The 13078-nt window shown below is 42.8% G+C and overlaps 1 protein-coding gene across 4 annotated transcripts in view; it reads right to left on the bottom strand.

Moving 5' to 3' along the window:
* peak1 (pseudopodium-enriched atypical kinase 1) overlaps nt 1–13078 on the bottom strand; it is a 129816-nt gene that overhangs the window by 102255 nt on the left and 14483 nt on the right. For 2 of the 4 annotated variants that reach the window (XM_074633930.1, XM_074633932.1), the window contains exon 2: nt 4251–4360. The exons of 1 other annotated variant lie outside the window; for it this stretch is intronic. The gene's annotated coding sequence lies outside the window, so the exon portion shown is untranslated. Of the gene's footprint in view, nt 1–4250; nt 4431–13078 lie in introns of all 4 variants that reach the window. One more of the 4 variants, XM_074633931.1, reaches the window with a different exon arrangement.

The following is a 13078-nucleotide window of genomic DNA, read 5'->3' as shown; positions in this document are numbered from 1 at the left end:
GTTAAGTGGCTTTCAAACTAAAAGCAGGATGTAATCTACTGCTAAATTATGAAAGAAAAAAGGAGAATAATTGCACTTTCACATATGTTTTGGCACATATCCACAGTAAAAACAATATGTGGAATTAGATGTACTGGCAGACATTGCCAGTTATGTTGTTATACAAGAATTGATTTATAATCCATATCCATGTTGCTACATCTTCATATTAAGTGCCCCAACATTAAACTGCAAATCCCAAGGTTGAGAAACCTTTATATTGTGCGAGTTTTACTGTATGAGCTTTCCAATACTTCAGATATTTATGATAGTATGAGCTGCATTTTGCCAAGAAAGCAGAGTAAATTTCTCACAAATATTTGTGTTCAGATGAAATTAGTGCGTGGGATGTCACACGTAAATCTGTTTCTGAAGGGGCAGTTTGAAGGCTTTGAGTTCATCTTACGGCATCCTATTTGTCAGAAAATTTTAACTTTAATTTACTTTAATGTTTTTGGAGCCAGCACTAGAGCACCAGCCACTGCAAGAACTGCATTTTAATTCACCTGTGCTCCCATTGTTCTAAATCACACTTAATCATACTTAACTGTAAATAAAGTGTAAGTATGACCTTAACTAACCTCCAGCAATACTGATCGTTAATATCTGCCAACACCGATGGTCTGCAAATAGCCTATATTAGTGCTGCTCTACAGTTTGAACCATTAAATATGTCCATTAACATCTAAGTTGCTCTGCAAGCTCAGAGAGAAATGTGAAACCAGGGTTATGTAAGTGTTATGTTGGGGAAACAAACGAAAATGACTTTTGAATAACAGGTTCATAATAAATGATAAAAGCTATATTGGACTAATTACTTGACATAATCTGCTACTCAAGTCTTTTGTCTGTTCAAATACATGTGGTTTTATACTCACTCACTAAATTAGGAAAAACTGTTCACAAAAAGGGCTGAGGTTATAGCTAAGTGTTTACACTCCATTTGTTCTAACAATCGTAATCAAGGGATTAGCTCAAAAGGAGGGGAGTTGATGGGCCTCGACTTGAGCGTTCATTTGTTGTGTGTTTAGCTGTCGTTTTTTTTTTTTATTGCATCTGTTCATACAGAGAAAGCTGCTGGAGATGAAAGAAAGAGGAGAGCGTTGGAGCAGGATGGAATGAAAATCAGTCGGATGGTATTTTAGCTAATTGGGAATTCTGCAATTGTAGTATAAGTACAATGTCCCACGACTATTACCAGCAATTGATTTGCATTCCCTTCAGTAGCCAAAAAAAACAGTTGTGTCTAGAATGTAACACGCAAATTGCGAAACTCTCGCGAGATGGTTAAGGTTAGGCATTGACCTTGAACGGTTAAGGTTGTCGGGTAGCGAGTCTAGCGAGAGTTTTTAGCAAGTTTTCGGAATTTGACCTTCTAGACACGACCAAAAACAAGCCAACAACTGTTCCTATTACATTTGTATGACCAGAAGCATACAGAGTAAGCAAAATCATTAACTCTTCCTTGCAAATGAATCCTTTGTTGGTGGATTTTTATATGCAATCTTTTCATAAGAGTGTCAATAAATACAGCACACACATGTTGGCTTTAATGGCTAACTGTAATACAGCTCTGACTTTACCACTGCTGCTATCATATATTCATGGATAATTATTACCCCAGACACCCTCCATCCTCAAACTCACTAATTAAGTTCCCCAGAGGAAATCAAGAAGAGATGTGGAAGCCGCATTCTTGCGTCCTCTTGAACATACTGAAGTTAATGACCTCACTATCAGTGAATCAGCATTTAGAGGATAATTATGTCAAAAACAACCCACTCAAATCATCTCCCCCTAAAGATCCCCCGGATCCTCCACGAGACTAGATTGGTGGGAGCCTGCAGAACGCAGAGCCATGTGTGGCGGCTGGCCTGGACTCAAACCATTTCAAGTCCATCTAAATACAAATGTGGGATTTTGCTATGGAGCCAGGAATCATGAGAGACCTCACAGTGCACATGACATCGCCACAATGGTTGGATCACAGTACCCCGATACCCTAAACTCTTGCATGAAACAGTGGACCCGAGTATCGGGTATTGGCTCAGATACTGTGCTCATGTACTCGTACTTTCAAAACGGCTCCGACACGACGGCACTGATACCACTTCACGGCAGAGTGAGGTTAACCTCTCGTCAGCATCTTTCAGGTCCTATAGCACGCAGTTATGCTCCACCTCCCCGATGGTGCGGGCGAGGCGGTGGTGCGCCCGACCCCGCGGGGCCAGTATATCCCACCGGGATATATGCGCGCCGGCCCTCACTTTCATTGCACCACGGGGTTTTGCTTGCACCCTCGACGCGTGCGTTAGACTCCTTGGTCCACGTTTCAAGACGGGTCTGATGGGTTGCAGACATCGCCACAGATCCCTGGCGCCTTTTACGTGGGCCGAGCCCCACCTTGGGGGCACGACGCGGTTGGGGCGCACTGAGGACAGTCCGACCGGTCGACAGTCCGACCGGTCGACAGTCGCACCAGGAGCAGGGGGCCCCGTCCCTCGCCGGTGTGGAGAGAAGGCGCAGCGAGCACTTTGGCAAGCACCTTCGCCCCGAGCCTTTCCAAGCCAACCTAGAGCCGGTGACAGCGCACCGCCTCGTATGCGGGACTCCCCAGCCTGCCGTGTGTCGCTCACACCCTCCAGCTGGCTGTTAACGAGGGTCTTTTGACACAGAGAAGTACTCGCATGGGTACTCGGTATCTGTGAGTACCCAAATGTAAGTTATTGTACTTGTACTCGGTGCATCCCTATTTTAAAACTTCTGAAAGTCACTGAAAGTAAATGTTTTTACACCACCATTTTTATACACCGGGGCTCAAAACACATAAATGCAATCAAAATATGTATTCAAAATCTAAAAATTCAACTGACATCCACCACTGACATTGTCTTCTTGTAGCAACATCAGCACGGTATGTTTGCAAGATACAACAACAGACAGAACGAATCAAATGTGTCAGGGGGGGAGGAGGACAAAAAGGAACGGGAAATATGTCCTGTCAATGTGAAATAGAACAGCAATGACAACAGTGTTGGCATTAAATGCAGAGGGGACTTACTGTGACAGCATCGCAGTCATCAAAGTAGAGCTGGTAATAAATACAAAAAAAACAGAACAAAAACAAAACATGGCCAGAAATAGCTGCTGAGCTTTGTAGGTGACGTGAAACTACAATTTTGAAATACCTCGGTCATGAAGTCAGAAGGGATGAAATCATTTCCCAGCACGAGACAGATGTGTGTTTATAGAATCATTCCATAACAACTGAATCATTTGAACGTGGCTTGAGTTAAACTCCAACATGTTTCAGCTAAATAAAAATACAAACATAATGTAGTGCAGTAGTACTGGGAATGTGTGGGGGGAAAACATACCTAGACATATCTTGGTCATGGGTACTATAACAACACAATGCATGTTAGCTTCTCACTGTGAGCTGAGATGGGGCGAATTTACTCAAATAAAAAATGTGTTCTGGATTGACCTACACTACGTTACAGACAGACACACATGCGCCCCCCAAAAGAGCCAAGTTAACAGGATGAGCTTGTGGAGCAGCTTGACAAATCAGACTCCTTTGTAGGTGTTCCTCTGTTCCAAAGCGTGAGAATACTGGTTGCAGAAAGGAAGATTTATAGAAGAGCAGGCACAAAGTCAAAGACCTAACAAACATCAGCCTAGACAGCATGGGCAGAAACCGAAACACACAATGGACATCTAGTCTCCCTGTGCAAAGACGACTAACCCTACTTCAAATATTATGTAAAGTCAAAGCTATCGGAATTAATAACATGTCAAAAGCAGCCTGTGAAGAGCCACGTTTAAGTTTTTAGTCAAGAATGCCTTTGCTTTGCCTTGTTGTGGGTGGTGTTGTAGGACGGCGGTTGTATAGGTTACTAGTGCTGCAGTTTATTTGTACAACCCAATATTACTCATGTCTCAACAGTTCCCAACCAAGCCCATGCTCTTAAAGAAGGGGAAACCTCCCATAGCACATACAATCATGTAAAACAGTCTTGTCATGTTTTAATGTGCAGTAGCTTACAGAGACATTAGATGTGTTCAGTTTAATGCAACAGATCCCCCTGCAAATTCAGAACTGATAGAACTACCGTCATGTAAAACAGACAGCAATTTTAATCATATTAATTGTGCAGCCCTACTGCAGATATTAACAGGAAACAGATTTTTGTTTTGACTCTGCTTACCTGCCAGACTATGCAGCTCCCTGTTGTCTGGAGGGTTACAGGCCTGGAAGCACCAGAACTCGCTGATTCAGACAAAGCCACAGGGCATCTTGAGGCTGTAGCCAATTTTCCTGCAGACAAGGGAGGCGAGAGGGCAGATGTCAGCTTGATGTCACCATCAAGAGCTCCTATAGTGAGCTCCTGAGAAGTCACAGACACAGGCTAATTAAAAATGATGGATTTTTGTTTAGAAATGACAAAACTGAAACTATTTTGTCTATTCACATTTAAATCAGGAGAAACACTGAGCAATTTACAATAAAATATATATATCACACAAAATCCCACACTGTGTGTAAAACTGAGACTGCACATAAATGAGCAGCAGAGAGAGAGATTGGCCGATTCCATGCCTGTAGAACGCTTCCACAAGAAAAAGGGGACTGGGGTAAGAGATGTCAGGGTTAAAGGTGAAAGTATGGTGGCCCCCTGGAGAGTGAGCTACTCATTCATCTTAATTAAAAAAGAAAACTATAGCTGTAAAGCTTTGTTGCCTGTTGGCACCTGTTCGCTTCATGCTGAGGTCGGTCACGCAGAAAGAATTCAATATGATACACTGTTACCAACGGCAACGGCATCAGCACACAATCTGTGACCAGGGCTAAAAGTGAGAAAATAAAGTCACATCTAATCCCTAATTGTAAACATGAGTTTATGGTCTCTCTTAAGTCTTCCTTACACCGTAAAGCAGGGGATGCTTATGGCGTGGCTACCTTGTGATTGACACGTCGCTACCACGGCGTTGTCCGGTCTGGGTGTTGTCCGTGTTTTCGACTTACAACTTTAACCCTTGCTCAGTTTGTTTTCAGTTCATGAAAGTTGTCTTCTTCAGCATTCGGTTGTGCTCCACCCTCTCGTGTCCCTTCTATTTGCAAAAACCGAGATGGCGACTACCAAAATGAAGAACTCGAGGCTTCAAAACGTCAGTCCACAAACCAAATGGGTGACGTCACGGTGACTACGTCCACCTCTTATATACTCAGGAATAAGTAACAGATAATGTTAAAAAGGATTTTTGGTGGGCGATGCCGCTCCGCAAGGGCCCAAACTGAGAATGAGCCTGAAAACACAGCTCCCACATGATGTGGGATAATCTCCATGAACATTCACATCACCCAGTCAAAAAGCCACAGTGCATTATTACTGCCAACAGACTAACGAACCATTTCAAAGTCAAGTCTCCACTGTCACGTCCCAATTCTCACTAAAAGCCATGAGTCAACAGAAATTAGACATGAACCACTCCCCTGCCCTAAATTCATCCCTGCAGGCACATGGCATACTGGTTTCGCCCTCTTTATACTGTAGTCTGTTCAGGCAAGAAACCGAGCTATATAAGGAATTGTTAGTGTGGAGGCCAGCTAGTGGCTCTAAACTATTAGAGCCAAGGGTTTAGAGGTGGGGAGTCTGTTTACACTGAAAGCCTTTTTTATTTTTTTGTTTTAAGAGGGTCCACTTGCTAAACATGACTCGGGCTTTAATGTTTAATCCAACACTAATATTGGCTGCCAGTGGGCAGAGGATGGAGGGTGGGGGGGTTGAACAGCATGTTTGTGTGAACACATGCAGGTGTGAGTGTTGTGTGCACATGGTAAAGTTTGGGTGAGTGAGTACCCATTTTGTGAATGGGTATACTTTGCAAAAGTCAAACTAACTGTTTATGTATAATATCTCCATCCCATTTTAGTATGATATTGTATTGATACAGAGGTTTTGGCATTAGTACCATGCTAAGAAAGTTAGCAAAGGGAAAGAATATTCAGTAGGATTGTCCTCAACCAATTTTGACGACTAATCTATTATTTTTTATCGACGGATCTGTAAAACAGAGTTTTTCCACAAAGAATCACACAAAAGTACTACTTTAAATCTTGTGTTTACCAGAGATGTGCTCCTAAATTTCTTTGAAATGAGTCATTCAGCATGAAAAAAGTAGGGTTGCACCCTCTTAGTCGATTAATTGGTCGTTTTGGTCTAAGTCGACTAAGATTTCTTTAGTCCATTAGTCGTTTTTTAATCTTTTTTTCATGCTTATTTCCAAAAAACGTATGAACACATCTCTGGTAAACACAAGACTTTAAGTGGTGCTTTTGTGTGGTTCTTTGTGGAGAAACTCAGTTTTGAAGATTGATTGAATCAACTAATCAATAAGTCAACAAAATCGTACAAGTGTTAGTCGACTAAGAATTTCTTTGGTCGAGGACAGCCCTAGAAAAAAGCAGAAAAAACAAGTAATCGACTAATGAAATCTTGAGGGGACAGCCTTAATACACAGAGAGAGTGACAAAGATAAAGTACAAGAGAAAGCAGGAGTGTAAGAAACCATACATCCCAATGAAAAGTAAAAACACTTTCCAGTTGAACTGCAGTAAAAAGTCCAAAATAACAAAATGCCCCACATATCATAACTAAAAAAAAGAGAGAGATATTCTAATAAATATGTAGAGTCAGGCCAGTTCTCCCCTGGGCTTACTGTACCTTTGCTCCTGGTTTTAAGCCGTGACCACTTCCTTCCTCTGGCTCTAATTGACAGTGCACTACAGTATTTCTATGAAGGCAGACAGCTAAACAGCTCCACATGTCCCTTTATGGCAGCAAAGCAACGGCAATCAGGGCTGATACAGAGCTGAGCACACCGGGCTCCTGCTACTGTGATGCAAACTGTTTTATTGCATCCCAACAGCACTACTGCAGTTTGCACCCACTCGTTGAGCCGGGCCTGTGCTATGATGCCTCCACAGGCATTTCTTGATGTACAGGCTGCATGCTATGATGCCATGATGGAGAACTTTCTTGCAGAAAGTTTGGGAAATGACACTCTGAGACCAAAACCAAGAGTCTGAGTCGACCTGCCAGGATAGTAGGAAGTAGAAGATTTGAAAGGTTAGGACGTGAGCCTTGGGCACCATGAACATGCACTGGATATTTGATCTTCAACTCAAGTTAAGACTAAAAGATCCCTACGGGAAGGAAATATGCCAAGCTCAACACAACCTGAATCAAAGACTTTGTGAGATACTAGCCCTCAAACCACATATGACATTATTGTACTTGGCTGGCTTGTAGAGCAAAAAGAAAGTTTCAAAGACACTGACATGCTAGCTTATTACAATCCTATTCATGCAAGACAGACCATGGCAAAGAAATGAGGTTTAAAGAAAGATAGTGTAAAGCTATAGGAGATAATTGTCAGGAAGATACTATTTGGGCACTGTGAAACCGAGAGGCAGTTGCCTCTGATCCTTTTTTTTAGTGATCCACTTTTGTTTTATTCTGTTGCAAACAACATTTTACACAAATAAGTGTCTTTTCAGACTTCAGATTACACTGACTGACAGAAAAAGTGCTCCTTTACATTCACAAAAGCATTCTGGTGTCTGCATGAAACGCACAGATGTTTCCTCCTCTTAGCCATGTGCCTCGATTGGTTGTGTGCAGACTAAGTGAGCTGGGAGGTCACAGGACGGGAGGCCGACTGTTTGCAATGGTCCACGGAGCATGTCTTCAGGCCAAGACCCTGTCTGTTTCCAAGACGGCAACAACCGAGAGTTCAACGTGACCTTTACCGAGAGCCTTCCGGATTATAAGAAAAAGGATTTTAGAGATTCTGAGGCTGCAAAGGAAGATGAAGAGATGTGCTCTTCTTGCTCAAACCTGCAGCGTCTACACAGTTCTAAAATGCAGTTAACAATACTCTGATAAATACCCAAACAGTAGGGTATGTGAATCAAAAAAAACTGGACCAACATCTGAAAAAATATCAACAAAAGACTTCTCAAATCTAACCCCAACATAAACCGGCCACTCTGTCTCCATGGTAAAAGGATTATGTCATGACTCAGGCATCTTGAGGAAAACACAGCTGGCCCTGGGTATAGGCTGTGACAACAAGTGACCGAGGGGAATATCATATTTGTGAAAAGAATAAGCATGCAAGTCAAACGACTAGACAAATTACTATAATGGGGAGTTACCCTGTAGTACATAAGCCATGATGTCATGATTGTGCATCTTGGGAGCCAGGGCAGAAAAAGCATCCGCGCTGATCCGAGAGCTTGCATCACATTTACATGGCATCAGACTCTATATTTAAATATGATTCACAGGAAAGGACTGGAAACAAGTTACTTTACAAGACCCTCTTTTATCACAGTCTTCACAAAGTATGCTTCTTTTCATATTTCTTCATTTCAATAGTATTTATTTTCACCATCTCTCCCTCTCCCTCCATACGGCAGGCCCACTGCTCAACTCCCAGGGGCAGGCAGCTGGCTCTACATCAGACACACCGGAGGACAAAGGGGGAAACTCCAGATTGTCGTGGTGAGGGCAGCCACCCGTGGCAGCGCTCAGTGGGATTCCGATTGTTTATGGTTGGCACTAATTACAGATCGGCCGACTCGCCGAGCTCTAGAAACTCCAGTTGGTACAAAGACAAATGCATAACTGGTTTAGAAATACAGGCTGACCATTAAAACTGTCTCCACTTGCAGCGAGCCAGATGAAACATGGAGCGATGTAAACTCAATGGGGTGGCTTAAAGACATCACTCAGGATCAAGCTCACACTCCCTGGGGAAGCATATTAACTTGCGCAGGGGGCACAATGTTGCCGTTTTATTGCTGCTTATACCCTGAGGGGTGATGTAGTCAGCATTTTGAGTATGTATGTATAGAATTGAATTCACACTTGAATCATGAAGATAATCGCCCTCTTCAAAGCTCCGTGTCTCGCTTTACAATCAATGGAAATCAGTAGTGGCAGCATCTTTTTCCAGCTAAGTGTTGCATTGAGCTTCTGCAGGGGACCCCTGAGCGAGATGACTTAATGAAATGAGAGGCCTGTGAAAGACCCATATCAGTGATTTTGAATCAGTGATAGAATTTCAAAACCTCCTCATCCCATGTTGGAAGTACCCTTAGAAAGGCTTTTACATCAGGGACCCGGGCCCTGATCCGAGTACACTTGGCCCCAAAGTCCAGTTCGTTTGATTAGAGTGAACGCTCCGTACCGTGCTTGGAGACGGTTTGTCGATCCACTACTCGAGTCCACTTGAAAAGGTGGTCTCGAGTACGGTTCATGTGTACTCGGGTGTGAAAGCCAACTGTACCAAAACACGGAAGTGAACCGCTTTTTAACGCCGCCGGTCTCTTCTCCTGAAATCTGTTTATTCCGTGCAGCATGCGCCGATCTCGTGGGTGATAAAGCAGGAAGGCAGGCGAGAGGTTCCTTAAAATATAAATACTAGTAGGCATTAGGGTTGGGTGATGTTTGTCATTTTATTTAGTTAATTTAATGTAGTGCCTCCGAAGAACGAGAACCACTCAGCTGCTCAGCGGGCAAAGAGAGAGATATTGACAGCGGGGGGAAACAGAGTGTACATACTCGGGCACGGTACGAATCAATCATACCTAACATGAAAAGGCCTTTAGTAGCTTAAGATATTGGGTGGTGTCCCTACAACATAATGGCACCACCTGACACCGCCAATGACAGAGAGATTCTGCTGATAAAAGAGTGCCCTCCTTCTATAGAGGTATCAAGCTTTACAAAGATCTGGGTTTAGGATTTTGTATCTTGTTTAAACCCCCCTGCAAAAAAACTAAACACCTATTTTTCACAAAGGTAAACACTGGTATGGTGGTGTAAAAGTAGCTCACTTAACAAAGGTGCATTTAATATCCAGCCTGAGACTTGTGTTACATGTTGTTCTCTATATCCTCTGCCTCTGGGCTACAGGTTTTATGCCCCCACATTTTTACAACATCTATACAGCATCTTGACAACTGTGGGTGTATAATTTCTATTCCCCACAAAGCTTTGACTGACAAGTTAATAGACAATCATATGCAGGGGGATGGAGGGGGAGCATGTGAATTATTGATAGCGGAGACGAACATATGAAGAAGCACAACCCTTAGAATCACTATGGAAGCTAAAACCTGTGGCTGACCTGTGGCTTGTTTGAGTTGAATAAAAGAATAGAATCAGGTGTCGACCTAAGATATTCAGCAAAACAAACAGTAAAAATCCAGCATGCAGGCCCTTTGAAATGTGCACTGCGTAGGAATGCTGAATCCACACAGAGCAGCCCACTGCTCTGCAATTAAACACTAAAGTGTGTTTCACTTTCCTCTCTGCCTTGTGCTGGTTGTATCATACAATGACAACTACCTACCACTTTTATTCTGGCTGAATGCCGATCACCTAATTCTGTAAGGCTACGTTCTTGGGGAGGACGGGTGATGCATTTAATCAAAAAAGAAAGTAAGGTCAAACAATGCAAATAATGATATTTATGGTAAATAATACTGAGCAAAGAGTCACCACATGTTATCTATGAAACAACACAGATCAAATCAGTTTTTTGTCATTCAACAGCGTACATACACTGTAAGACACAGTAGCGCTGACCTCATTTTATGTTTGAAATGTTTGCTCTATCCGTTATTAATCTTTATGTCCTTAACTGTTGTATAAAGCAACTGTGACAAACCTGTTTAATTAAAGCCCTTTATGAAGAAAGTCAGCCTGATTAATATGCACGTCCTCCTTTCTGTCATGCTTCCACACCGAGCCTAATGCTTGCTTATACAGTAAAAGTAAATTAACATGTCTTGCTTAACTAGCTGAGATGTAATGGGGGGGACTCATGAGCGGGTGTGCAAAAGAGATTTTAATTAAAAGGAGAGTGCTGGTGGATGTACGCTAAGATGACTATGGGTTATATATAGGCTTATATACACATACTTTTACTCGGCTAATGGATACATAAAATTGATTTAATTCCAACGAGCAGTGTCCTTGTATAGGAAGGGCATATATTTACAATATTTTAATAAATTGAGGTTGTAGCGGGCTCAGTTTTAAAGCTAGAAGTGAAGATGCTGGCATCATATGAAACTAGAAAACCAAGGCCTATGGAAAGGAGGCCGCGTCATCAACGTGTCATATCTTTGGGGTACAACACATGCGCAATAAAAATCTGGTCTGCACTCGCCGAAATTGAGCCAATCGCAACGCACAACCGCAGCTTCAGTTACACTGTGCATGTGTTATAACCCATACCCCAAGACCCATGTCTGCCCGTGTCCCAGCCTCCTTTCCATAGGCCTTGTAGAAAACCTAAGGAATCCACTGGTACCAACCTTGTTACACTAGCTTGTCGCGAAGGAGGCTAAATAATGCTCCAAACTTACACTAAATTTGGGCGAGGAAAAACTGGCACGGACATTTTCAAAGGGGGCCCTTGACCTCTGACCTCAAGATATGTGAATGAAAATGTGTTCTATGGGTACCCACGAGTCTCCCCTTTACAGACATGCCCACTTTTCAAGTCAGCACACTGACACACTGACAGCTGTTGTTGCCTGTTGAGCTGCAGTTTGCCATGTTATGATTTGAGCATATAGTTTTATGCTAAATGCAGTACCTGTGAGGGTTTCTGGACAATATCTGTCATTTTTTGGTGTTGCTAATTGATTTCCAATAATAAATATATACATACATTTGCATAAAGCAGCATATTTGCCCACTCTCGTGTTGATAAGAGTATTAAATACTTGACAAATCTCCCTTTAAGGTACATTTTGAATCTTCAACTTAAAAATGATTCATCAAATCATTTCTGAGCGGGTTTACAACACAACTGTTGTTCTGAATGAGTACATCAATAGGTTACTGGTCAATGTGTCCAATGCACTCCTGGCAGGATCACAAAGGCTGACCAGGGCATACAGAACAATACTAAAAATCACCCCTATAAATAAATCTTGTCCAAATAGGTCTGTCATCTTTCCCTTGATAAATAACAGCTATAGTCCAAAAAGCAGCTCACAACGACCCCGAGTCAGACCAACAGCCTCTTTAACTGCTTTGAAACATCTTGGATCTTTGTTTTTTATTTTTTTACACTTCACAACTGAACCCATTTCACACTCTCAACGGCACATTAAACAGAAATGAGAACATTTCACAGTGTAAGAAAGCTATCATCTCTCCTATTTCAGTCCTCTCTCGAGTGCTCTTTCCACCCCAAAAGACCACCTTGCTTCTTCTGATGCTGAAAGAAACAAACAGAGAACAGCTTTCCTCTGATCTTTGCCGAGTCCCCGTCACGTGTCGGCGCAGGTGCTCTGCTCTAGCGCTCGCCCAGAGGGAAGATGCACTGGCACAGGGGAGAAATATGCAAGCCAGAATAAATACCCGTGTGCGTATACTCTCCATTTACATCTTTTCTTCTTCAGCAAAGTAAACAAACACTTTTAACATTTTGACTGAAAGTCCTCCTTGATGTTGTGCAACAGCGCTGCCAGAGAAAAATCAAGGGAGAAACCAATCCTTATGAATTGAACATCACATTCTGCTGTCCCAGTACTGAGTCCACACATGTAATATTAACTGAATACCGGAGCTTGTTGTGCTGTGGTCTTGTTAGCTAGCCCCGTGCTCATTGGCTAGTTTGTGCACAGCCACTGTTCCTGTCAGTCAACAGTCCTCTCTGGATCACACCGCTTCCAATTCCTCCTCTTCCTCCTTCCGTGGCCCAGATCTACTGGCTGAATGCCAATATCTGGGCAGGACACCCACCTGCTACCACAATGACACGCTCTCGCACACCAAAGTTTCACAAGCAAGCAGTCAGTTTAAACACCAAATCCACAAACGCCGAACATCCGAATAAGCACTTCCTTCCGTTCCTTCTTTCCTCAACGTGCTTTCTTTCACGCCATTCTCAGACAGACGCGTCACACTCGTCTCATCCCCTACGAACCATCAGCCAGGAGCCT

Source organism: Sebastes fasciatus, chromosome 4 (assembly GCF_043250625.1).
Source record: "Sebastes fasciatus isolate fSebFas1 chromosome 4, fSebFas1.pri, whole genome shotgun sequence".
Classification (NCBI taxonomy): domain Eukaryota; kingdom Metazoa; phylum Chordata; class Actinopteri; order Perciformes; family Sebastidae; genus Sebastes; species Sebastes fasciatus.
The sequence above is the reverse complement of the archived record's forward strand: the minus strand, read 5'-3'. Positions and strand labels throughout refer to the sequence as shown.